Raw genomic sequence first — 10,000 nt, 5'->3', positions numbered from 1 at the left:
AACATAAGCTAAGAGGACAAAATGAACAAGAAGATCTGTCAGATCTTATAACCGCACTTTGAAAATCTATCTCTTTTCTTACCACTATAGTCGCAACGTAGTGCACATTCCAAAGCAGTCCTTGTTGATTCACTGATGACTATAGACACAAAATCACTTGATCGATCTGTAGCACAACTGACAACAACGACTGCACACGAAGTTATTGCACCATCACTTATAGCCGAGGTGAACTCTTCGATTGCACCATCAGTCGTAGCCGTTGTAAAATGCCCGATGACGTAATGGTCTTAATTAATCTGGAACTTTCTACGGGATATGTATGGCATGAACGACACGATAACAACACTTTTAACAACTTACAGCTTTCTTTCTTAAAAGTCACGATTAAATTTAATTGGTCTTTTACATGAGTAAAGGGCTAGCAAAGTAGTCACACGAGTGACATAATTCAAGAATTACGTTATCCACTGCCATCTTTAGTACGGTGGTTATTTCCCAACCAATGAAAATGGCAACGTCGACACTTTCCGTGGATGACGTAAAGCCTTTTTATGTATTCAATACTCGCTTCGAATCAAGCGCTTCAATAACACGAAAAGGAAATATATTTTGTTCTAAATAAAGAACAGAATATTCATAAAGTTTTAAGTACATTAACGTTTGAACAGCTTTTGGCGAATAAACGTCATAAGTTGCGTGATTGGAAGTCCCACTAATTATATGGCCGAGTGGAAGTTTGTTTCAGCTCTCCGACAAAACGAAGCAAGAGGATCTGAAAGATCTTAAAACCGCGCTTTGAAAATTTATCTGATTTCTTACCACTATAGTCGCAACGTAGTACACATTCCAAAGCAGTCTTTGTTGATTCACTATGACTATAGACACAAAATCACCTGATCAATCTGTAGCACAACAACTGACAACAACGACCGCACACGAACTTATTGCACTATCAGTTATAGCCGTGGTGAAATCTCCGAGGAATCTCCGATGACGTAATGGTCTTAATTAATCTGGAGCTGTCATCAGGATATCTATGGGTATGAACTATACGATAATAACACTTTTAACAACTTACAGCCTTCTTTCCTAAAAGTCGCGATGAAATTTAATTGGTTTTTTACACGAATAAAGGCCTAGCAAAGTAGTCACACGTGTCACTTAATTTAAGAATTACGTTATCCACGGGTAGGGGACAGCTATTCTTAGAGTTATTTTCATAGAGTTATGTCGTAGAGTTAGAGTTAAGTTTCCAAAATCCTGAATTAACGAATTTGGACTGCCAAAATCCTGAATTCAAGATTTTGGACTGCCAAAATCCCGAATTCACGATTTTGGACTTCCAAAATCCTGAATTCAGGATTTTGGCAATCCAAAATCTTGAATTCAGGATTTTGGACTACCAAAATCTTGAATTCAGGATTTTCGATTGCCAAAATCTTGAATTCAGGATTTTGGATAGCCAAAATCCTGAATTCAAGATTTTGGACTGCCATAGATCTAAAATATTCCCATTCGCCATTTTCCTCTGGGCTGATTTTCTTCATGCACTGTGACTATACACCTTATTCAAAAATGGCCGCCATTTAAATATTCTTTTGTTTATATTCAAATAAGCCCTTGATGCCTCGTTCTTAAGCTTAAAATTCAAAAGAATATTTTATCTTGAACGAGGCAACAAGTGCCAATTTGTATCCGCATAAATCAGCGGCCATTTTGGAATAAGTTGTATGGATATGGCTGTGCTGGCGTCGTTTTGCGTTTTGCATTTTGCAGCTCGATCAAGTACTCATTTCTCCATCTTTTCTAGAAGTGGTTCAGGATATTACTCAGGTGCTGCATTCTTCTACTTAGATCTTGTGGCTGGACATCGATGGCATAATCTGGAGAGTCACTTGTGTTGCTATTTGGAAGGCTCATTAGGCGTCGGCCACATAAGAGGTGTGACGGGGTGAGGGGTTCTTTGGGATCTTCGCTTGACACATAAGAGAGAGATCGGCAGTTCAGAATAGATTCCACTTCAACAACTACTGTCAAAAATTATTCGTAGGTGAGGATTGCACCACCAATTGTCTTCTTAAGGCACCTCTTCGCACATCTTTACTAGCCTTTCAAAAATGCCGCCCCACCAAGGAGCCTTTTTGAGGTTGAAACACCACTTCATCCGTGCCTTGGCAAAGTACTGTTTCACTTCTGGGTGGTTCATCAGTCGTTTGATTTCTGGTGCTGCTGACTTAAAGGTTTTCCCATTGTCAGACACCATTAACAGTGGCAAACCATGTCGGGCGGAGAATCGTCTGAGGCTTCTCAAGAATGCAGAGGTGGCGAGGCTTGGTACAAGGTCCAAATGAATACTCCCTGGTAACACAGCATGTGTTAAGACAGATCCATACTCTCTGCTGGCGACCAGTATGATTTTTGACAGAGAGAGGGCCCTTAAAATCAACACCAGTGCAGGCAAATGGTGGACACTCCTTTACCTTGAACTCCAGGAGGGGTGGGGATGGTGGAGCTTGATATGGCTTTCCTTCGAGTTTCTGGCAAATTACACACTTGTACAATAGCTTCTTTACAAACTTCCTGCCCTGTACAATCCAAAATCTTGCTCTTAGTTCTGTAAGGGTCAGCTTCACACCAACATGCATGACTCGTTTGCAATAGCAGTGGGGCCACGCTCCCCCCATACCACCCTGCCAGATACTAGACTCCAATACTGGTCTGACCCAACCAGAATATCAACCTCAACATTGTCTTCACCAGTACCATAATCCGCAAGTTCGAGTCCCCTTAAATGAGCATATGTGTGAGTAGCTTCTGCAATAGATTGGCTCTGTAGAGGATCGCAAATGATGGGAACAACAAAGGCAGATAGTTGTACACCTTCCCCTTGACCAGTGGCAACACAGAGTCGAACAACATCCACACACTGCCTGTTCTCCTTCGTTGAGCCAAGTGTCTTAATGGATATCCTTTGACTGCTTTCAGCTGGTAAATTCAGGTGCTCTCTTAGCCTTGCACTCACATAGGTTCGTTGACTTCCACTGTCCAGGATGAGTCGGGCTTTTGCTTTGGCTGCTGAGTTTCCTGGCTTGTAGGTAAGTGCAGTGGCTGTTTGAAGAAGGACTGGAGTAGAGGCACTGATGTATAAGGCTGTGAGGTTATGTCTTGAATTCCTCGAACGGTTCTGGATCTGTTCCTGTGTGGGTGCGGCTCTTGAGGAATTTACGCCAGAGTTGGGGCCACCTTCATTACTGCCTGAGGGACAATAGTTCCCCGATTGCTTGTGAGGATGTTCTTGCTTGGGTGTTGTTCTTGAAATATTGGTACCATTGTTGTCATCGGATGGACAAATGCTGATATGGTGTTTACCCTTACACTTGAAACATTCATGCTTTGAAGGACAGTTTTTGCTGAGATGATCCTTTCTGAGGCAAACAAAACATCTTCCTTGTTTGATGAAAAATATCCTTGCGGGCAGCAGGATTGGTTACCATGTTGCAGGAGTTAGAGGGATATCTCTGCTTACAATACGTACAAGTGGGTCCTGGGTGTTTCGTAAATAAGGCAGATGTAGTTGTACGCATCTGGAAGTTTGGAAATGCCTGACTTTCAGCTGACGACTGAGACCCATCATGAAGGACTGCACGCTCTCTGGCTTCCACCTCGTTCTCTAATACACGCATAATGGTATCGAGCTGCCATTCTTGATTCTTTATGTCTCTACTAATAATCAATCGCATCTCCTGAGGTAGCTTGTTCATAATAATCGATGATAGTAAACTTACATAGTAGCCTGAAGGGAGTCCTAGAGACTTAAGGCTTCTTACGTGAAACTCTGAGTGTCATACAGTTCCCTGAGCTTTCTTGTGTCTTCATTTAATCACTGGGCTATATCCATGTGGCGATTTATAATCTGTTGTTTGTTTCCGAACCTCTTCTTAAGGATTGCAATTGCTTCTTCGTAATTGGATGCGGTGAGAAACAGACCAGAAATGGCATCAAGAGCTGGTTTCATGAGAAGTGAGTTCAGATAATTGAACTTGTCAATAGGAGCCAATTTAGAATTCTTGTGGATAGAGGATTCAAAGGCATCCCAAAAGGTGGGCCATCTACTTACTTACCCATCAAGCGTTTTCACGTCCAGTTTAGGTAAGTTAACTCGAGGGCCTGTTTCTTGTATGGATGAACTGGCAGTAGGATTACTACTTGGAAGTTGGGCAGAGTGATTTGAGGACTCAAATTTTCCAGGAAAAACTTCCGTAGATACATTACCTTTCACTGGCGATTCAACAGAGTCAGTTGAAGGTTTAACATCACTAGGTACAGCAGATACAGAGGGGCTTACCGGTGTCTTGTGCTTTGACGCGTCCACGTTCTCCGTCGGTGGTCTCGAAGCTTCCAGAAAATCTTCAATCCTTGAAATTGTGAGTTGATTAAGTTCATTTGCAAGATCTGCTTCGCGGATTTCGTCTTCAATTTCCTCCTCTTCCACATTTGACACGATTTCTTCGTCTAAAACCTTCAGGGTTCCCAATTTGGCGTGCAGAGATTCTCTTTCCTGGCGAAGCTTCGACACATGCAGTGTTGGCACTTGTTTGTACTCGTCCAAGTTAACATCGACGGTCGGGGCATCCAGTTGCTCGTTAACTTCATGGGCGATGCGTTTAACGGTGGTTCTGTGTCCTTCGCGCGTAGCCCTTTTCCTTGAAAGTTTCCCTTTGGGTGGCATCGCTTGATAGGTAGTTGACTCGAAGAATGAAGAAATATCCAGAGCACGTGCGTGTGAACAAGAATTGACCGGTTGAAGAATTATAAACACAAGGAGTATCACCGCTGGAATAATCCTGCTCGAAGTGACGATGTCTGAGAAGGTAACGCTATAGTGCGTTTCGCTGAAAAGATCCACAAATTTGCATTCCCTTGGCCTTGATCAAGCGAAGCAGAACGGATCCAAATGCACCAATCAGGACAGCTCTTCACTTTCGATCCCAAAATTTGCATAACTTTGATCTCCAACGAACCAAGCTACGCTGAGAAGATCAAAATAGCTGCACGGTGATTGGTCCATCAATTAAGGGGACGCCATCCGGAGGGCTTTATAAGAAGCAACCCAAAGGAACACTTGATCAAAAATCGCTCTCACTCCTAGAGCACGCAACTGACGAAGGAATCCACAACGAATTCCGAAACCGGTCTTGCAACCTGATACAACGTTCTCTGCAGCGAAACTATCAGAAACACCATGATCAACGGAACGAGCCTCTTTCCTAATGCTCCTATTGTCGCTTACAGGAAGGACAAATGACTCGAGAACTTTTTAGTCAGAGCCTCAATTCCTCCTCAAACTTGAAACCGCCTAAACCTAGCAAACCCTAGCAAACCCTAGGAACGCACTGGTTTCCTACACGCGACAAAGCATTACTAAACCCCCGACGCTCTTAAATCGCAAAATAGAAAGATCACGAGCTCTCAGACCACCTCAAGTCGGAGCCCTATTTCTTTCGCCATTAAAAACTAGCTGAAACTCTAGTTTTTAGCTACATACAGGCATTCTCTTACAATCGCCTTTTCGAAAGACAATCACGGCTCTCAGGTAAAAGGGCTTTCCAGCCTAGAGCTCAACTTCTTTCGCCTTAAAAAAACAAAAGAGTTATCTGCGGTAAGGAGGATGACAACATTATACCTCTACAACACGCACTACTCACTGTACATACAACAACAACTCGAACGAGAACGAACTACGAACTCACATGATTCGCAAGACGTGTTACTCAGGTGACCCGATGTCACGGGTAACACCTTACTGCCCGTAACACTATTATTACATGTCGTGTGGTCCTTATATAGCATAGATAATCAACAGAAAGAAAACGAGCGATGTTTACTACTGTCACTACATGTTCGGGGGAACATCCAAGACTCAAGATGCAGTAGCCTTTCGGCCGTGGTTTTTCAAACTAAGTGAGTTGCAGTCTTTGGTGTCAGACAACATTCCTTTCATAGCTGTGACTGCCACGGCAACAAGAAGAACAAAGGAGAAAATTATATCTGTTCTTCGGCTGGGAAAGTTTATTGAAGTGTCTGATTTCCCAAACAGGCCAATCAGCTATCTGCTTGTAAGACCCTCTTCTTGCTAAGGCCTTCCCCAAGGTCTGTAGATCCTCACCCAAAGTAACTTTAAACTCCTTTTCACAAGCTGGATAGTTCAAGATAACCTTCAGTAGAAAAAAAGGGATCATAAACTTATTGACGCATGAGGCGTGAGCAACACAGACAATGGCATCCTGGGGTACAAGAATAGTAAATACGAGTTACTGTAGTGCTAAAGAGACAGTCCACTGACCCGAACACATTGGTTTTGAACAGCTTTCCCCATAGATTGAGCTTTCTTGTCTCCTTGATTGTTAGACTTGCTGAAAAAACAGGAAATGCGCGCAACACCAAGGGAGCAGAACTCCCGGTTGCTTCATATCCATCAAATGAACTTGCTGGAAGAAAGCTTGTAGGATTTTCGATTTCAGCTGGATGAAATAACGTTTTCTTTATCGATTTCACATTGGTAGAGGAAGTACTCGGAGCTTCTAGCGAAGGTGTTGTCACAGACGCGTCCTCGCACGATACACTCTTCCCCGCTTGATGCGCACTGCAGCCGTCTTTGAAGCTTCGGCTCTAAGCTCGTCTTGAAGAGTCTTTTAAAATTGCAAAAATCCTAATTTTTAAATGAACAATAACATATGGATCTAAAATCCTCAGCAACTTCCAACTTTATCCAACGAAACCAAATGGGGTTTTCACATCGAAAACGGATGAAAGTGTTGTGCGTCCGCTGTATCGTTTCCGTTTCGTTGTCATCATCCACGCTGACACGCTGCTTCGTTTTCCAAAACACTTAAATATGTGTTAAGGCATGCGCACATAGGATGTTGCAACGTCAGCATGTTCACACTCAAACGACATGAAATTTGCAAGCGTTTCCGAGTTAAGATTGGAAAAAGAGTGAAGGAAGTTAGTGAATTTCATTTGCTCTGATCGCAATAATTGATTACTTTTTCAGATTCTGTATGATTTTGAAACTGCAATCTTTCTCAAGCTTAACCTTCTTAACCTTTTAGTGAAAAAGGCTTTCAGATGAAAATGAATAAAACGCTGCTTTCGATCATAACATAATATTGTTCTGTGTTTTATGTGGACTGTGCTAGGCACGTCTGTTGTTAAATTTCTCTACCTTAATACGATTTCACAACTTTTGTCTCAGGATCTATGTACTTAATGTGAGTTTTATAGACCTGTGCACGTTTTGGCAAGTCGAACTTCAAGTATAAAACGCAAATCGCAACCCTTAAACCGAAGGCCAAAATAAATATTAACAAGTTACACAGTTTAAAATCTCTAAAATACCCTAAGCAGTGTCTTGAAAAAGATAAATTCGTAATCGGCAATTTAAAACATCGTCTTCTTAAAGAAACCGCTTGCCGGCATAAAAGCTTGCATGCAGCCAGCATGTCTTTACTTTCTCTCTCTGTTCTTTATTTTTTCATAGCCTTGAGCCATGGGACGTTTAATTGCTGCATTTGTGCTCTTCTCTATTATTTGCACATTTTGGAATGTAAGTATCCCTGATTCAACGAACGTAAGGACTAGCGAAACTTAGTTGAAGCATGTTATGAATATATACTGAGCAACTTTGAGACTAGCTATAGTGATAGTATGAGGCCCCATCCACGTTAATGCGTTTTGGTTTGAAACCGCATAAGTTTCGATGCGTTTTCGCCTATCATCTACACTAAAACGCCCGAAAACGCTGATGAAAACGAATACTTTCGAAAACGGTCTCAAAAGTGGGGTCTCTTGAAAACTTATCGTTTTGAAAACGCCTCGTTTCAGGCGTGGATAGGTGAAAGCACATCGAAATGAAAACGCTTACGTCATCCGATGACACCGACAGAAAACGGATACTTTTGAAAACGCATTACAGTAAATGGTTAAAAAACGATGCGAAAACGCTAGTGTGGGTGAAAATATTTTGCTCCGTTTTCTTCGAGAGGAAAACGGAGACTTTTCAAAAAAGCATTAGTAGACAGTATTAGTGTGGATGGGGCCACCTGAGTCATTTGGATGTTTAATGCCTACTTTGTTATTATTTGTAGGATAATGTGATGTCCAGCGTCATAAAAGAAAAACGAGGTAACTAGCTAAGAACGGGCTTCATATAGATATTTATCCTGATTGGGCCGAAGGTAATGGTAAAACTAGGTAAGAAAACGTGACTGTGAATGGCTGAATATACTCAAGCAAGTTTTCCAATCGACAATATCAAATGAAAATCAAGAGCTAAATTCTCGCACAGGCTTTTCGCATTCACCAAGCTACAATTTTTTTGTTGGAAAAGTTAATGCTCTGATTGCTTCGATTTCGTTTATTTCACACTTGTTGTTTAGCCCACATGTAAAGTGCATACTCATCACCCTGTTAGGCGAGATCGGCGAATTTCTTGTAATGCCTAACATTCGAAAAATAGATTGCTTATTCAAAACTATCGCGAAATTTAAAACTGGCCAAAAATAGACCGAGCGAAAATTAAAAACGCGAAATTAAATTCTAAATTACACCAACAAACAATGCAAAATTTACCGTTCCTATATTAAAGACTCGAACTGGCCCGTTGCTCATACGATCGAGACTCTTGTAGCAGGCTCTTTCGCGAGGCTTATTTTCATCGCGGATTTTAAGTGGTTTCTTTTGTTTATATAACTACGTAGGTTGCTAGAACACTCCATGGAAACGTCTTTTAAATTAACTATCTTTATCTACTACCCGTGGTTTTGCAAGTTAAAAGAAATGCGAGACTGAGTTTAGTTTTTGAAGATATATAGAAACGGGACCTGAATAACATTCCAATTGATTTAGAGATTTGTTTACATAAATAGCTGATATGATCTTTCTAAGTGAGATGCTCGTCAATATATACTCCAAGAAATTTAGTAGTGTTGGCTTACGTTAAAAGTTGACCACCAAGGGAGATAGAAAAGTTGTGGTTAAATTTCTTCTGCCAAGGTTTAAAAATGAGATAAGTCGTTTTTTATACATTTACCGATAATTTATTGCATCGCACCCAAACTTCAATATTTTTTAGTTCGTTATTTAGAAAAGATTCTAAAGTATTTGGGTTGGTGTGAGAGTAAAAAATACTAGTATCATCAGCAAAGAGCAGAAGCTCCATCAGTTCCGAAACATTTGGGAGATCGTTTATGTAGAGTATGAAAAATAAAGGGCCAAGAATGCAACCTTGCGGTACACCACATTTTATGGTCTGCATCGAAGAACAAGTTTCATTGAATTGAACAAATTGAAAGCGATTAGAAAAGCAGCTATTTATCCATTGCGGGGCCACATCACGGATACCATAGTGTTCCAGCTTGGTGAATAGGATTTCATGATTGAGGGTATCGAACCCTTTAGAAAGATCCAGAAAGATACCTACAGTGGTTTCATGTTGGTCAATTGCAGACGAGATTTTATTAAGCAAATGGATTAGCGCGTGTGATGTCGAGTGATTTTTACGAAATCCAAACTGACAGAGATAGAATATTTCGTTTGTTTCGGCAAATTCGACTAAACGATTGTACATGACCTTTTCAAATTATTTGAGAAATTTGGCAGCAAAGAAATAGGTTTATAGTTTCATTACAAAAAGACTCGGATCCTCTGTTTTGTAGATGGAAATTACCTTAGGCCATCCCGTTTTTTTTCTCCGTTTCGCGTCGTCCGACCGACCCAAATTTTTGGCATTTTCAAAACAAAAAAAACCAAAAAAGCTAACTACGTTTTTAAGCCATTTATGTAACATAGGAGTTTCGGTGGTAGATGCTTTTCCCCACGCTGTCTTAATTTTGCAACAACCTTCACCAACTTTTCCGCCATATTGATTTTGGGTTCATGTCTTGCTGTTTTCCTGGCTCCACAGCTATTATGCTGGGGTACCAGGGCTCCGATTCCG

General features: G+C 41.1%; 1 long non-coding RNA gene across 1 annotated transcript in view; it reads left to right on the top strand.

The window, feature by feature from the left end:
- The window catches only part of LOC137992887 (uncharacterized), a 21,529-nt gene that overhangs the window by 6,843 nt on the left and 4,686 nt on the right, over nt 1-10,000 (top strand). Inside the window, exons 3-4 of the long non-coding RNA XR_011121759.1 lie at nt 7,544-7,609; nt 8,151-8,187. This is a non-coding gene — a long non-coding RNA (uncharacterized lncRNA). The remainder of the gene's footprint in view (nt 1-7,543; nt 7,610-8,150; nt 8,188-10,000) is intronic.

The sequence above is a fragment of the Montipora foliosa genome, chromosome 2, assembly GCF_036669935.1.
Source record: "Montipora foliosa isolate CH-2021 chromosome 2, ASM3666993v2, whole genome shotgun sequence".
In the NCBI taxonomy this organism is placed as follows: Eukaryota; Metazoa; Cnidaria; class Anthozoa; order Scleractinia; family Acroporidae; genus Montipora; species Montipora foliosa.
The sequence above is the reverse complement of the archived record's forward strand: the minus strand, read 5'-3'. Positions and strand labels throughout refer to the sequence as shown.